The sequence below is a fragment of the Oncorhynchus tshawytscha genome, linkage group LG27 (genome assembly GCF_018296145.1).
Source record: "Oncorhynchus tshawytscha isolate Ot180627B linkage group LG27, Otsh_v2.0, whole genome shotgun sequence".
Taxonomy (NCBI): Eukaryota; Metazoa; Chordata; class Actinopteri; order Salmoniformes; family Salmonidae; genus Oncorhynchus; species Oncorhynchus tshawytscha.
Genome location: NC_056455.1, coordinates 191,542 through 201,821, shown reverse-complemented (window position 1 = coordinate 201,821; position 10,280 = coordinate 191,542). Strand labels below are relative to the sequence as shown.

The 10,280-nt window shown below is 46.9% G+C and overlaps 1 pseudogene; it reads left to right on the top strand.

The window, feature by feature from the left end:
• The first annotated feature begins 281 nt into the window (after positions 1-281).
• On the top strand, positions 282-9,234 carry LOC112258960 (annotated as a pseudogene).
• Positions 9,235-10,280: the final 1,046 nt, after the last annotated feature.

The window sequence follows — 10,280 nt, the reverse complement described above, 5'->3', positions numbered from 1 at the left end:
CGGTTACTCACGTAGTATTTTACTGGGTGATTTTCACTTTTACTGGAGTCATTTTCTATAAAGGTATCTTTACTTTTACTCAATTATGACAATTGGGTACCTTTTCAACCACTGCGTGCAAATGCCTTTAAGTTCCTCCGTTTTCACCCCACATGGAAGGTGGCTGCATTGCACCTATAACGTATTGTAATGAAACAGCAGGGAGCAGGTCTCGAACCCTTGACCTTCGAGCCCGAGGTCCGGTGCGCAATCGATTGTGCCGCAAAAACATGCTCGTGCGGCAGGGTCGATTTCGGCGGTTATAAACCCAGGGTCGTTACACTACTCCCTCCTTTGAAAGAGCACGTCATTGCGCTAGCTTGCGGCTCTACGTCGTACAGGAACGCGCTCACCGGACTGGCACACGCACTGTCGTGGATGCAAGGTCCGATCACTTCTGACACCAACGTAATGAAACAGGCAGGGAGCAGGTCACGAGCCCTCGACCTTCTAGCCCGAAGTCCGGCGCGCTATCGACAGTGCCGCAAAATCATTCTCGTGCGGTAGAGTCGATTTCCACCCAGGGTCGTTACAGTATGTTTGCGGACTGCCATAATACTATAGAAGAAGTAGAAAAAAAAACAACCGCCACCACAGTAGAACATATTTGCCACCACCAGTGACTGAAGAACCTAGCCGGTACCCCAAAAAATATTTGAATCCGGAACTTATTGTACAGTACTTGTTGTAGTGGGGATCTATTTGACGCCCTTTAGTATTTCCGGAAATAACACATGCAAGGGTAATCTTTACATAACGTTTGTCATTAAAATACTACACATCTTGGAGGTAAGATAATATATTTTCATTGGTGCTATTTGGACACAATTTGTGTGACTGTCATCTGGACCATGCCACCAAATGGTTTAAACTAAATTGACAAGCCGACTAGCTAGCATAGCTAACTTTTCTGTGGTCCATCGCGCGACAGCAATACGAGTTGTCTCTGCGCTCTTGTACGTTAAATGGTAAATTATTTGCTTTAATATACTTTAGAAACTCATCAAGGTAAAGATTTTACTACTGTGCTGGAGAAAAACTAAATGTAGCTCTCGTCGACGCGCAATATCCAACGCGTGCGCATGGACCAGAGCTAAACAAGCTAGCTAGGCTAACGTCTGGCGAGTTGTTGACATTATAAATACCTGTTAGCTAACGTTAAGTAACAGTGATAGAAAGTTATTGTTCGCTAGCATTATTTCTCTTCAATGCCTCTAATATTTTATGCTGTTTACCGCTCGTTTTACAGTGACAACATACCTGCACTCAAGCATGAATGTGAACCAGGGCCAGGGGACAGTGTGTAGCGACCCGTTGATTCTGGCTACCGCTGGATATGACCACACAGTGCGGTTCTGGCAGGCCCACAGCGGCATCTGCACCAGGACAGTCCAGCACCAAGATTCGGTATCCTTACCTTCACTTGCTTCACACGAATTTATCAAGACCTTTCTTGCAGATTAAGCCTTCATTTCGTTTCTAGACCAGCTGTTGTTGTAACAACTTAGAAAGTGCTCCAAAGTCTCCAACTCCTGGAGAAATTTTTGTGAACATCCCAGTGAGCACAATACTTTTAAAATATGTATTTTGCTCATAGGGATGTTGTGTCACAATGACTATAGCTAGCTACCTTTTAATATGTATGTTGTTGCACAATGATCGGTCTTCTGGTCAGACTCCGGAGACGGGCACACCGTGCACCACTCCCTAGCATTCTTCTTGCCAATGTCCAGTCTCTTGACAACAAGGTTGATGAAATCCGAGCAAGGGTAGCATTCCAGAGGGACATCAGAGACTGTAACGTTCTCTGCTTCACGGAAACATGGCTCACTGGAGAGACGCTATCCGAAGCGGTGCAGCCAGCGGGTTTCTCCACGCATCGCGCGGACAGAAACAAACATCTTTCTGGTAAGAAGAGGGGCGGGGGCGTATGCCTTATGACTAACGTGACATGGTGTGATGAAAGAAACATACAGGAACTCATCCTTCTGTTCACCTGATTTAGAATTCCTCACAATCAAATGTAGACCGCATTATCTACCAAGAGAATTCTCTTCAATTATAATCACAGCCGTATATATCCCCCCCCAAGCAGACACATCGATGGCTCTGAACGAACTTTATTTAACTCTCTGCAAACTGGAAACTATTTATCCGGAGGCTGCATTCATTGTAGCTGGGGATTTTAACAAGGCTAATCTGAAAACAAGACTCCCTAAATTTTATCAGCATATCGATTGCGCAACCAGGGGTGGAAAGACCCTGGATCATTGTTACTCTAACTTCCGCGACGCATATAAGGCCCTGCCCCGCCCCCCTTTCGGAAAAGCTGACCACGACTCCATTTTGTTGATCCCTGCCTACAGACAGAAACTAAAACAAGAAGCTCCCATGCTGAGGTCTGTCCAACGCTGGTCTGACCAAGCTGACTCCACACTCCAAGACTGCTTCCATCACGTGGACTGGGAGATGTTTCGTATTGCATCAGAGAACAACATTGACGAATACGCTGATTCGGTGTGCGAGTTCATTAGAACGTGCGTTGAAGATGTCGTTCCCATAACAACGATTAAAACATTCCCTAACCAGAAACCGTGGATTGATGGCAGCATTCGTGTGAAACTGAAGGCGCGAACCACTGCTTTTAATCAGGGCAAGGTGTCTGGTAACATGACTGAATACAAACAGTGCAGCTATTCCCTCCGCAAGGCTATCAAACAAGCTAAGCGCCAGTACAGAGACAAAGTAGAATCTCAATTCAACGGCTCAGACACAAGAGGCATGTGGCAGGGTCTACAGTCAATCATGGACTACAGGAAGAAACCCAGCCCAGTCACGGACCAGGATGTCTTGCTCCCAGGCAGACTAAATAACTTTTTTGCCCGCTTCGAGGACAATACAGTGCCACTGACACGGCCTGCAACGAAAACATGCGGTCTCTCCTTCACTGCAGCCGAAGTGAGTAAGACATTTAAACGTGTTAACCCTCGCAAGGCTGCAGGCCCAGACGGCATCCCCAGCCGCACCCTCAGAGCATGCGCAGACCAGCTGGCCGGTGTGTTTACGGACATATTCAATCAATCCCTATACCAGTCTGCTGTTCCCACATGCTTCAAGAGGGCCACCATTGTTCCTGTTCCCAAGAAAGCTAAGGTAACTGAGCTAAACGACTACCGCCCGTAGCACTCACATCAGTCATCATGAAGTGCTTTGAGAGACTAGTCAAGGACCATATCACCTCCACCCTACCTGACACCCTAGACCCACTCCAATTCGCTTACCGCCCAAATAGGTCCACAGACGATGCAATCTCAACCACACTGCACACTGCCCTAACCCATCTGGACAAGAGGAATACCTATGTGAGAATGCTGTTCATCGACTACAGCTCGGCATTCAACACCATAGTACCCTCCAAGCTCGTCATCAAGCTCGAGACCCTTTGTCTCGACCCCGCCCTGTGCAACTGGGTACTGGACTTCCTGACGGGCCGCCCCCAGGTGGTGAGGGTAGGCAACAACATCACCTCCCCGCTGATCCTCAACACTGGGGCCCCACAAGGGTGCGTTCTGAGCCCTCTCCTGTACTCCCTGTTCACCCACGACTGCGTGGCCACGCACGCCTCCAACTCAATCATCAAGTTTGCGGACGACACAACAGTGGTAGGCTTGATTACCAACAACGACGAGACGGCCTACAGGGAGGAGGTGAGGGCCCTCGGAGTGTGGTGTCAGGAAAATAACCTCACACTCAACGTCAACAAAACTAAGGAGATGATTGTGGACTTCAGGAAACAGCAGAGGGAACACCCCCCATCCGATGGAACATCGTTTTAAATCATCACAGACAGCACTCACACAGACAGCATCGTGAAGAAGGCGCAGCAGCGCCTCTTCAACCTCAGGAGGCTGAAGAAATTCGGCTTGTCACCAAAAGCACTCACAAACTTCTACAGATGCACAATCGAGAGCATCCTGGCGGGCTGTATCACCGCCTGGTATGGCAACTGCACCGCCCTCAACCGTAAGGCTCTCCAGAGGGTAGTGAGGTCTGCACAACGCATCACCGGGGCAAACTACCTGCCCTCCAGGACACCTACACCACCGGATGCTACAGGAAGGCCATAAAGATCATCAAGGACATCAACCACCCGAGCCACTGCCTGTTCACCCCGCTGTCATCCAGAAGGCGAGGTCAGTACAGGTGCATCAAAGCTGGGACCGAGAGACTGAAAAACAGCTTCTATCTCAAGGCCATCAGACTGTTAAACAGCCACCACTAACATTGAGTGGCTACTGCCAACACACTGTCAATGACACTGACTCTACTCCAGCCACTTTAATAATGGGAATTGATGGGAAATTATGTAAATATATCACTAGCTACTTTAAACAATGCTACCTTATATAATGTTACTTACCCTACATTATTCATCTCATATGCATACGTATATACTGTACTCTATATCATCGACTGCATCCTTATGTAATACATGTATCACTAGCCACTTTAACTATGCCACTTGGTTTACATACTCATCTCATATGTATATACTGTACTCGATATCATCTACTGTATCTTGCCTATGCTGCTCTGTACCATCACTCATTCATATATCCTTATGTACATATTCTTTATCCCCTTACACTGTGTATAAGACAGTAGTTTTTTGGAATTGTTAGTTAGATTACTTGTTCGTTATTACTGCATTGTCGGAACTAGAAGCACAAGCATTTCGCTACACTCGCATTAACATCTGCTAACCATGTGTATGTGACAAATAAAATTTGATTTGATTTGATTATAGCTAGCAACCTTTAATTATATTCTTAACCAGTACTTTCAGCAAGTGAACTCCCTCAGTTACTCCTGACAGAAGTATGATTGCAGCTGCAGGTTTGTTCAGAAATCAATTATGCAAAACCATACATTCAATTATCATAATTAATGTGGGCTTGACTGTGTCTTTTGTTCTGTTCCGAAGGTTACCAACACATCCGTATGTGTGATTTTAAACTCCAATAACCCAACCCCGGTCATAAACTATGACTGCGTCAGTGGGCTGGATTGCTGGATGTACACAGGAGGAGAGGACTGCATGGCTCGCATCTGGGACCTGAGGTACTGTTGATAATACTGTCTGCCTGCCTGTGGGGCATGTTATGGCATTCTCACCAAGCTGAACATTGCTCTGGTCCAAGGTCAAGGAACCTGCAATGCCAGCGGATCTTTCAGGTCAATGCTCCCATCAACTGTGTGTGTGTCTTCATCCCAACCAGGTAAGTCAGTGGCTGCGGTCCAAACACATATAAGACACACCCTATCCCGTCACTCGTTCAACCTGCGATGATTGTGTTTTCAGCCACCGGTGGCTTGTGGGTGCTTTATATGCTCCACATTCAATTATGAGTGCATGTCTACTTACATTAAATATATGATTATTAATATATGCCTACTGTATGATAGCTAGCAAATTAATTAGCTAACTAACGTTAGCCTGGGTGTGTCTTTTGGACTGCAAAAGTGATTTGATATATGCCACCACTAGAGGGAGCACTGTTACTGGACTGTGAGTGTTGTACTGTTAACTGTTGATAAACACCTAGGCTAATCCTAACTTTCTTTAAACTCTGTCTATTGTATCTAATTGATTCTCAATCGGGCTTGTGCATTTTCCAGGCTGACTTGATCGTGGGGGACCAGAGCAGTGTGATCCTCATCTGGGATCTGAAGACCGATCACAATGAGCAGCTTATTCCTGAACCAGAAGTGTCCATCAACTCGGTCCACATCGACCCTGACGCCACATACATGGCAGCAGTCAATAGCTCGGTCAGTATGCTTAACAAGTGAATTATTTTATACTGGACTCTACACTCTAATACATAATATACACTGAACATAAATATATATGCACAGTGTTGGTTTCATGAGCTGAATTTTTTTTTAAATCCATATGCACAAAAAGCTTATTTCTCTCAAATGTTGTGCCCAATTATGTTTACATCCCTGTTGTGTCATATCAAGAAGCTGATTAAACAGCATAATCATTCCACAGGTGCACCTTGTGCTGGGGGACAATAAAAGGCCACTCTAAAATGTGCAGTTTTGTCACACAACACAATGCTACAAGTGTCTCAAGTTGAGGGAGCATGCAATTGGCATTCTGACTGCAGGAATATCCACCAAAGCTGTTGTCAGAGAATTTAATATTAATTCCTCTATCATAAGCTGCCTCCAACATCGTTGTAGAGAATTTGGCAGTACATCCAACCAGCCTCACAACTGCAGACCACGTGTAACCACACCAGCCCAGGGCCTCCACGTCCGGCTTCTTCACCTGCGGGATCATCTGAGAACAGCCACCCAGACAGCTGATGAAACTGTGGGTTTGCACAAACTCCGAAACTGTCTCATCTGCATTGTCATAATCCTTACCAGTGTCTTGACCTGACTGCAGATTGGCGTCGTAACCAACTTCAGTGAGAAAATGCTCACCTTCGATGGCCACTGGCATGCTGGAGAAGTGTGCTCTTCATGGATGAATCCCGGTTTCAACAGTACCGGGCAGATGGCAGACCGCGTGTATGGCGTTGTGTGGGAAAGCGGTTTGCTGATGTCAACGTTGTGAAAAGAGTGCCCTATGTTGGCAGTGGGGTTATAGTATGAGCAGGCTTAAACTACGGACAAGAACACAATTGCATTTTATCACAGGCAATTTCAATTCAGAGAGATCGTGACGAGATCCTGAGGCCCATATTCATGACATTCATCTGCCTCCACCTCATGTTTCAGCATGATAATGCACGGCCCCATGTTGCAAGGATCTGTACACAATTCCTGGAAGCTGAAAATGTCCCAGTTCTTCCATGGCCTGCATACTCACCATACATGTCACCCAATTAGCATGTTTGGGATTCTCTGGATCGACATGTACGACAACGTGTTCCAGTTCCCGCCAATATCCAGCAACTTCACACAGCCATTGAAGAGGAGTGGAACAAAATGCCACAGGCCACAATCAACAGCCTGATCAACTCTGTGAAGGAGATGTGTCACGCTACATGAGGCAAATGGTGGTCACACCAGATATTGACTGGTTTTCTGATCCACGGCTCTACTTTTTTTCTAAAGGTATATCTGACCAACAGATGCATGTCTATATTCCCAGTCATGTGACATCCATAGATTAGGGCCTAATGAATGTATTTCAATTGGCTGATTTCCTTATATGAACTGTAAGTCAGTAAAATCTTTGAAATTGTTGAATGTTTCTATTTTTGTTCAGTGTAGTAATTGTGATCTCGCTCCACCTCACAGGGAAACTGTTACGTGTTGAACCTGGCAAGAGGGATGGGTGACGAGGTAACACAGCCCTGCCCAAAACCAAGATCCCTGCTAATGAGCACTACTCCGGCCGCTGCAAATTCAGCCGTGATTCTACGTGAGTACAACTCGCACACCTCTTTTAAGGAATGTGTGCATAATGCAACCTATACTAATCTGTAGTAGTCAGATTTGATTGCACGTCTTGTATAGTACGTTTTTTTTTATGTGACTTAACTGTGTTTTTCCCAACAGGCTGCCGGCGACCTGCTCGGCAGACCAGACGTGTAAGAGGAGGATGTCTAACTACTCTCTGACGGAGTTGAGCATGGAGTAACAACCCTGGTGAGACGTCTCGAGGCTGGATGTGGGACTGTGCCTTCTCTGGAGACTCACAGTACGTTGTGATAGGTCAGTGCTAAGTTGTATTATGGTAATACTATGATCATTACTAAATGAGTTGTGTATTGACACGATCTAGCTCTGTTCCTGGAAAGCTACCATCCTGGAGGTTTTCACTCCAACCCAAATCTAGCGCATCTGATTCTAATTATTAGCTAGTTGATAAACTTAATCAGATTAGTTACAAATGGGGTTTGGACAAAAAACGTACAGGAGGGTAGCTCTCCAGGGACAGGGTTGAAGTGAAAACCCACAGGAGGGTAGCTCTCTAGGGACAGGGTTGAAGTGAAAACCCACAGGAGGGTAGCTCTCTAGGGACAGGGTTGGAGAGACCTAATCTAGAGTGAATGATCGTTTTGCGGTTGAAAGTGACTGACTTCCTTCCTAGCGTGGCTAGATTGACTTAACTGACTTTGGGCAGTTCTGACGTAACAATCAATAAATGTGTGATGTATGTGTTACAGCCTCTTCTGACAACCCGGCACGGCAGTGGTGTGTGGAGACTGGGGAGATTAAGTGGGAATACAGCGGCCATCAGAAGGCTGTGGTGTGTGGAGACTGGGGAGATTAAGAGGGAATACAGCGGCCATCAGAAGGCTGTGGTGTGTGGAGACTGGGGAGATAAAGAGGGAATACAGCGGCCATCAGAAGGCTGTGGTGTGTGGAGACTGGGGAGATTAAGAGGGAATACAGCGTTTGCCATCAGAAGTCAGTGGTGTGTGGAGACTGGGGAGATTAAGAGGGAATACAGCGGCCATCAGAAGGCTGTGGTGTGTGGAGACTGGGGAGATTAAGAGGGAATACAGCGGCCATCAGAAGGCTGTGGTGTGTGGAGACTGGGGAGATTAAGTGGGAATACAGCGGCCATCAGAAGGCTGTGGTGTGTGGAGACTGGGGAGATTAATGTGGGAATACAGCGGCCATCAGATGGCTGTGTCTGGGCTGATGAGGAGGAGCTACTCTATAGCGAAGAGTAGATAAATATCCACCTGTCTATGTTTGTCTCACAGCTTCTGCTTGCACAAAAGTTGATTATTTATGAGGGGGGGTGGGGGGGGGCTGTTTTTATATTTGTCAAAGGGACTACATTCAGGGAGAGAGTGTCATGGGCTTGTTTGTCTTATAGCTTGGGCAAGGAGTTTCATGATGGGCCACAGCTTGATGAATGTATTTAAATTCACTTAACTTAATCAAAAGTGAAAGGTCTCAAAAGTTAAGTCTTTAAAAAATCTGATGGATATCTGGAAAGAGGACTGCATCCCACCAGTGACTGTTCAGGATATAACAGGGCTGCATCCCACCAGTGTCTGTTCAGGATATGAGGGCTACATCCCACCAGTGTCTGTTCAGGATATAACAGGGCTGCATCCCACCAGTGTCTGTTCAGGATATGAGGGCTGCATCCCACCAGTGACTGTTCAGGATATAACAGGGCTGCATCCCACCAGTGACTGTTCAGGATATAACAGGGCTGCATCCCACCAGTGTCTGTTCAGGATATAAGAGGGCTGCATCCCACCACTGTGATATAACAGGGCTGCATCCCACCAGTGACTGTTCAGGATATAACAGGGCTGCATCCCACCAGTGTCTGTTCAGGGCTGCATCCCACCAGTGTCTGTTCAGGATATAACAGGGCTGCATCCCACCAGTGACTGTTCAGGATATAACAGGGCTGCATCCCACCAGTGTCTGTTCAGGATATAACAGGGCTGCATCCCACCAGTGTCTGTTCAGGATATAACAGGGCTGCATCCCACCAGTGACTGTTCAGGATATAACAGGGCTGCATCCCACCAGTGACTGTTCAGGATATAACAGGGCTGCATCCCACCAGTGACTGTTCAGGATATAACAGGGCTGCATCCCACCAGTGACTGTTCAGGATATAACAGGGCTGCATCCCACCAGTGACTGTTCAGGATATAACAGGGCTGCATCCCACCAGTGACTGTTCAGGATATAACAGGGCTGCATCCCACCAGTGACTGTTCAGGATATAACAGGGCTGCATCCCACCAGTGACTGTTCAGGATATAACAGGGCTGCATCCCACCAGTGACTGTTCAGGATATAACAGGGCTGCATCCCACCAGTGACTGTTCAGGATATAACAGGGCTGCATCCCACCAGTGACTGTTCCAGGGCAGGATATAAGAGGCATCCCACCAGTGACTGTTCAGGATATAACAGGGCTGCATCCCACCAGTGACTGTTCAGGATATAACAGGGCTGCATCCCACCAGTGACTGTTCAGGATATAACAGGGCTGCATCCCACCAGTGACTGTTCAGGATATAACAGGGCTGCATCCCACCAGTGACTGTTCAGGATATAACAGGGCTGCATCCCACCAGTGACTGTTCAGGATATAACAGGGCTGCATCCCACCAGTGACTGTTCAGGATATAACAGGGCTGCATCCCACCAGTGACTGTTCAGGATATAACAGGGCTGCATCCCACCAGTGACTGTTCAGGATATAACAGGGCTGCATCCCACCAGTGACTGTT